Source organism: Triticum aestivum, chromosome 1B (genome assembly GCF_018294505.1).
Source record: "Triticum aestivum cultivar Chinese Spring chromosome 1B, IWGSC CS RefSeq v2.1, whole genome shotgun sequence".
In the NCBI taxonomy this organism is placed as follows: domain Eukaryota; kingdom Viridiplantae; phylum Streptophyta; class Magnoliopsida; order Poales; family Poaceae; genus Triticum; species Triticum aestivum.
Window position 1 is genome coordinate 190,080,522 of NC_057795.1, and position 7,103 is coordinate 190,087,624.

Here is a 7,103-nt window from a genome sequence, read left to right on the forward strand (position 1 = left end):
GCCTCATGACCCGCTTTCGCGCGGGAGAAGATAGCTGGCTGGCAAGATGCGGCACCAGCGACCCGAGTACATCCGAGGTCAGGGATGGAAATGGGAAATCACGGCGCAGAAAAGATCAGCGCCGGAATAAGGAAAATGGCCCAAATAGCACGGCGGTCAATGCCGGGTTCAAAAGCTCTCGGCCGAATAACAAAATACTGCCTCTCAAGGACAACAGTGACGAGCTATCCAACCTAAACAAAATCTTGGATAGGATATGTCAAATCCACAGTACCCCCGAGAAACCTGCAAACCATACCAACAGAGATTGTTGGGTCTTCACGCAATCCGGCCGACTTAACGCCGAACACAAGGGGCTCGACACATCAAGCGAAGACGATGACGAACCCCACAAGAAGAGCACCGAAAAACAGAAGACTTTCCCACAAGAAGTCAAAACAGTGAACTCACTTCAAGTGATAGCAAGGAAAAATAGTGCGGCACCTACTAAAATACGCACCGTATGGTCCACCCCAGCGGAGTCCCAAAATTGGATGTCAAAACCAATTACTTTTGACCATCAGGATTACTCCAGAAGTACTCAAAATGCAGGAAGGATTGCTCTGATATTGAAGCCCATAATCGACGGACTACAATTTACACAAGTCCTAATGGATGGCCGCAGCGATTTAAACCTGCTATATCCGGACACAATCCGCAGAATGGGGACAGACCCTACCAAAATTCGCCATAGCAGCACTTCCTTTAAAGGAGTGACGCCAGGCCCTTACGCCAATTGCACGGGCTCCTTACTACTAGAAGTTGTGTTCGGTTCATCCGACAACTTCCGTCGCGAAAAGCTAACCTTCCATATTGCCCCATTTAAAAGTAGCCATCAAGCACTATTGGGATGTGAAGCTTTCGCCCGCTTTAATGCAATACCGCATTACGTGTCTCTTACACTTAAAATGCCCGGTCCACGCGGCATCATCTCGTTAAAAGGTAACTTCGAGTGTTCCTCGACCACGGAAGAACGTGAGACTGCCTTGACAGCCACACACTAATCCGGCCTTGCTAATCAAAGCCCCTACAAAACAGGTCATTCAGACCCCGGACACGGTTAGGCGAGTCCGGCATAAATAAACTAGGGGCTTACTAGCCGCATACCCCTTTACAAGGGGCTGCAAGCACGGACAATGAGAGCCAACAAAGCTCAACCTTATTCATTTTTAAATCATACTCTATTTTAAATACATTTTTTGCACGATATGTTTCCAAACTAAGTTCCTCTCTTTTACAGATGAACAGCATGCTACACCCGTCCAGGATACAGCACAACGGAGACACAGGCGCAGACGTGCAGCAGGGACCCGTTGCAAGGATTCTTTTCAGATTAAGACCCTGCGTAAACCTTTCTTACTGTCTCTTGTTGATACACATCCCCGGTTTCTTACCATAACCGAGGAGGAGGCTGGCGTTTTGGCATCGGCCGCGTCAGAAGTTCTCGCCCGTATCTGGACACTAGGGGCTTAGGGCATTGTTCTGCCCATTATCATAAAGACCGAATACCTCAGGGAGTGTTCGACGTCTCGAGTTAGGCCTTATATGCATCAGCTCCGAATCATGTCTTTGGTCAAATGTTGGGTTTGCCCGGCTCTTGTGTTTTGCTGCCTTACGTTCTGTATCATCGGCTAACACGGCACCAGGAGAACTACTGCGATTGTGCCCCGGTTCGGCCTGGCGAGCACCTTAGTAGAGAAAGCCGAAAACTGGTTGTCATGATATAGCGAGAGACTGGTCAACAACTCGATCGACTACCAGAATGTCTAGAATTCCTCTGCTTTGAAGAAGGACCTTTTCCCGGTCAGGCACATACCGCCCCGAATTCGGAGAGCGCGGTGCCTCTAGGGGCTATATCATAGCCCCACCTTCGAACTCCTATGTCTAAGTGAAAGTGATAAAGCATTATAGTCCGGTTGCCTAGTTTGCTACGCTACTACCTCCTTCACAGGACCAATACGTTGGATTAAGTGTGAAAATGCGCCCTTTTGCAAACACCCCCGCACCATGTGCGTGGGGGCTGAAGCCGAAGACTGCCATCTTTCAGGTTATATAAACATATACATTAACGGCCGCACAGGAGATATTTCAATACTTGAACGCACAAGTATAAAAAGCCGTTGCATTATAAATATGGTTTCACAAATCATACATATCATTTGAACATAACATTTTTCGAGCACTGCGAGTCTATTAAACGAGCGCCCTGCAGGACTTCCCCAAAATAGTGCTCGGCGGGTAACCGGCTCTTGTCCGAACCACGGGATGCAACATCAGTGGCATCCATCTCTGCCCAGTATGTATTAACACGGGCGAGAGCCATTCGTGCACCCTATATGCATGCCGACCATTTCATTGCCTTGATATGCGGCACCTCCCCAAGGAATTGCTGCAGTAAGCCAAAATAGCTCTTCGGCTTGGGCCTTTCCGGCCACAGATGAGTCACCACATCCTTCATGGCAAATCCGGACAATCTATTCAGCTCAGCCCACTCAGCCAACTGATCGGTTAAGGGAAGGGGACGCTCCGGACTATGGAATAGAGACCAAAAAAGCTCTTCCATTTCATGATCCTTTTGGCTCCGGAAATGCATGACCGCGTCCGCCGCACTCGCCGCCAAATCCAGATAAGGATCCTCCGCACCCCACAGCTGGTCCAATTGAGCATACTTCTGATCCGTGAACTTCCTGCGCAGCAGAAAGGGCTTTCCAGCCGCAATGTCTCTGGCCTGACGCAGCTCCTCCTTTATAGCCCTCATTGCAGAACGGGCATCCTTGGCTTCGGCGGTGGCCTTCTTCAGGTCCTCTTGCTCCGCTTGGCGTTCTCTTTCAAGAACCTCATAGCGGTCGGTAGTATCTTTTACTTTCACGGCCATTCCGGCCATCTCCTCCCTGCTTCGGTAGTGAGCAGCCTTTTCGGCTTTTAAATCCACAGCTGCCTTCGAGGCAGCCGCATCACTTTTTCTGGCTTGCTCCTTGGCTCGAGCAAGCTCTGCCCGAAGGTTTTCCACAGCAGCAGCACCATCTGCATCAAGCATACATGTTGTAAGGAATGGGCGTCAGCTCCCTTACCAGGTGACCGCGGAGAAACCACTCACCTTGTGACTCGTCAAGTCGCCTATTGACCAGCGCGATGTCCGCATCCGCAACATCCAGTTGCCGCTTCAGTTCAGCAACTCTATCAGTCCGGCTGGCCACCAAACGCTCCGCCCCCTGAATAGTGGCGACATATTAAAATTGAGATTATGATCCTCGGCACGCTGTCACTTTTGACAACGTACAGAGTCTCAGGGGCTACTATCTATACAGGGCGCACTCTTTGTGCAAAACTGTCAAAAGGCATGTCACTTTTACGTACCTTAAACCCCACCAGTAAACTTCTGACGGCATCATGCAACCCACTCTCAGCGGATGAAATTCTTTCAATCACCGTACTCATTAATGTACGGTGATCTTCTGAGATAGACGCCCTCTCGAGCAGATCCTTCAGCTCCCCTGGCCGTACACCAGTTGGTGCCGAACTCTCCGGCCCTGCCGGACTCAGGGAGACCCTCCGCAACGACACCTCAGGGTCGTCCGCACCATCAGGATGGAGGCGTCTCGCTCTCCATCATCTCCGGATGAAGGTCCCCCGAAGATGAGCTCAGCTGAGAAAGGCGGAGATCCGAACTACAAGGTAAAAACTTCGGTTATCCTCAGAAGCAAAAATAGGGATGTTCCTTATTACAAAACTCCCCTTTTTCTACTTATGGCTCGCCGGAGGGCTGATTCCTTTGGGGAGATAGTGCGGCCGGGGCTTCTCCTGGCGCAGGACCCTCTGGTGAAGATTTCTTCCCCCGCTTGGAGGCCTTAGCCTCCGGATCTTCGGAAGCGGTCCTCTTCTCCCTCTGGAAGGAGGGATTCTTGATCCCCCCTTTCTTGAAGCCTCCTTAGTGGAGGCGGTAGTTTCTATGTTTTCCCCTTCGCCCTCTTCTGAAGGCGCAACCTCCAGCATCTTGACTAGCACGGAATCCGGCATGGTCTCGGGAAGGGGGGCCGGACACCGTATCAGTTTTGCTTGCGCTATCCACTCCTGTCCAAGGGATAGCTGGTTAAAAGGCAAATCCATAATAAATAAATGGATGATATGTCCGGACACAGGGCTACTTACTTGAGTATCCGGGCGATTGCAGCTTAGGTCGGCGTCCTCGGTCAAGTCCGGACACATCTCTTGTGATCCGAAGAACAGTTTGTACATCTCCACGGGTGTTGTACCCATGAAGTGTTGGAGAGCTCGTGGTCCCTCCGGATTGAATTCCCATAGGCGGAGGGGCGACGTTTGCAGGGCAGAAGACGCCGAATCAGCATAACCTGCGTCACCACGACCAGATCGATCTCCCTCTCTTGGAGGTCTCGAATCCGGCCCTGCAATAGGGGTACGTCCTTGGACGGCCCCCAATCAAGCCCTTTGCTGACCCATGACGTCAGCCGTTGTGGAGGACCCGAGCGAAAGACGGGTGGCGGCCTCTGCCAGCTGCCCCTGGGAGAGGTAATATAGAACCACTCCTGTTGCCACAAGCCAAGCTCTTCTTGAAAAGAGCCCTCGGGCCATGGAGCATCGGCCCTCTTGCTTACAACCGCCCCGCCACACTCTGCCTAACACCCTTCAATCATCTTCGGCTCCACGTTGAAGGTTTTGAGCCATAAACCGAAGTGAGGGGTAGTGCGGAGGAAGGCTTCGCAGACGACAATAAATGACGAGATATGGAGGATGGACTCCAGAGCCAAGTCGTGGAATTCCAACCCATAGTAAAACATGAGCCCCCTCATGAAGGGATCCATCGGGAAGCCTAAACCCCGATGGAGGTGAGACACGAACACGACGCTCTCGCCTGGCTCGGGAGTAGGAATGACTTGCCCTTGGGCAGGCAACCTATGCGAAATCTCGTAGGTTAAGTACATGGCTTCTCTCAGCTTTAGCACGTCCTCTTCCGTGACGGAGGAGGGCATCCACTGGCCTTGTAGGTCGGAGCCGGACATTGTCGAAGGTTCGAAGCGCTCGAATCTGGAGCCCTGAGTGTTGGAACTCAGGGCGAGGGGCGGATTCAATTGAGGATTGAAGAAAAAGAACGAGCCTTGGTCTCATTATAAAGAGGGAGAATACCAAGAGCCGTCCCCGTGACCGTTTGGAACTCACCTTCGATGGAGGAGGCGTGGCAACGGGCGCGGTTGGGTTACCCACGTCCGTATTGATGGGAATCCCGGAATAAGGGGAACACGATCTCTGCTTCGACAAGACGTGCCAAGGAAACCGCTTCGCTAAACGCGCTGAGGTGGTATAATAAAAACGATTCGAGTAAAGGCTTGGTAGTGGTGTGACATCACGCCACAAAATACGTCAGCAGATTGAACTTGTGTAAATATTATTCTCTCTACGGTGGTATGTGGAATTTATTTTACAGAGCCGGACACTATCCTAGTGTTCACAATCTTCTATGAACTATTCGGAGGAGGAACCCACCTTGCAATGCCGAAGACAATATGTGCGTCGGACTCGTCGTCATTGGAGCCTGGTTCAGGGCTACTGAGGGAGTCCTGGACTAGGGGGTGTCCGGATAGCCGAACTATCATCACTACTAGAAATACCACTACTAATGGCGCACCTAATATGGCCATTAATGGCGCATCACTGGTGCGCCACTGATAGCACGCCATTAGTAATTTTTACTAATGGCGCACCAGCTGGTGCGCCATTAGTATCTGGTATACTAATGGCGCACCACCTGGTGCGCCATTAGTATATGCGAGGGTGCGCCATTAGTATGCCTCCCAGTTGGCATGTATACCCAGGTGCTTTGGCATACTAATGGCGCACCACCTCTGGATGCGCCATTAGTAACCGCAGCATACTAATGGCGCACTACCCGGTGATGCGCCATTAGTATGCACTGTCATACTAATGGCGCACTATCGTGTGATGCTCCATTAGTATGAATATTAGGTTTTTTTTATTTTTTTATTTTCTGTTTTTTGCACAGGTTACAAAATGTATAATTTGACAAAATATAGACAACACACATCAACAATAGATTCATCAAATACAATAGAAGATTAGTCTTTGAATACAATTCATCATATTAGTCTCCGAATACAATTCATCATATTAGTCTCTGAATTAAAAAGACCGAACAAAGATAGAACATTATATTACAAGTCTCGAGACCGCGAGTAGCGAGTTTGTCTTTGCATTACAAGTCGATATCGATCATCTAAACTACCATCACATAGAAGAGAGCTGCGGTCATCACGATGAGCATCATCACGATGAAAATCGTCTTCATCCGGTTCCTCCAACGCTCCCTCCCCTCTCCCGCTAGATAGCGGGCGTATCTAGATTCGGCCTCAGCCCTAGTGGTGTACCCTTTGTAACTGTTACCGCTGAATCGGTGAACCTGTCTCCGACACTCCTCCCAGTCATCGTAGACTCCGGGAACCTTACCCTTGTACACGACATACGTCGACATCACTATGCACTAGCCAAACGAAACGTTAGTACCAATTCACAGACAATACATAAGCAATATATAATTATGCAACAGAACGATCGGAAGAGAAAAGCAATACATTAATAGCATCGATTACATCTAAGTTGAACGACTCTCAAAACCAAAGAGACATACTACAAGTTCATTAAAGTTTAATTACAACATGAGCCAATCGATGTTTCAGAACTAGACAACTCGACTCAAGGGACCGGAGCGTGGATGAAGCCGCCGTCTATCATGGGAGTCATGAAAGAACGGGCGTTGTCATCCTGCATTTGTAGCATTGTGTCGATGTCACTGTTGGACGGTTGATTTCTGAGGTAGAACTGCCCCGAGGTACGAAGGACATCTTGATGGATGATTTCCGCAAACTCCGACTGGATGCGAAAGAATTCTTGTCGGAGGTCCGCGTCCTGGATTGCCGACACGCTCGCGGCCCAATCTTGGAGTTTACTCAGTAGCAGAAGTTGATGATGGTCCCGTACGATCGCCCGCATGTGATGGATGGCGTAGTAGGCACCCTTCTGACCGCCAGGCGGCT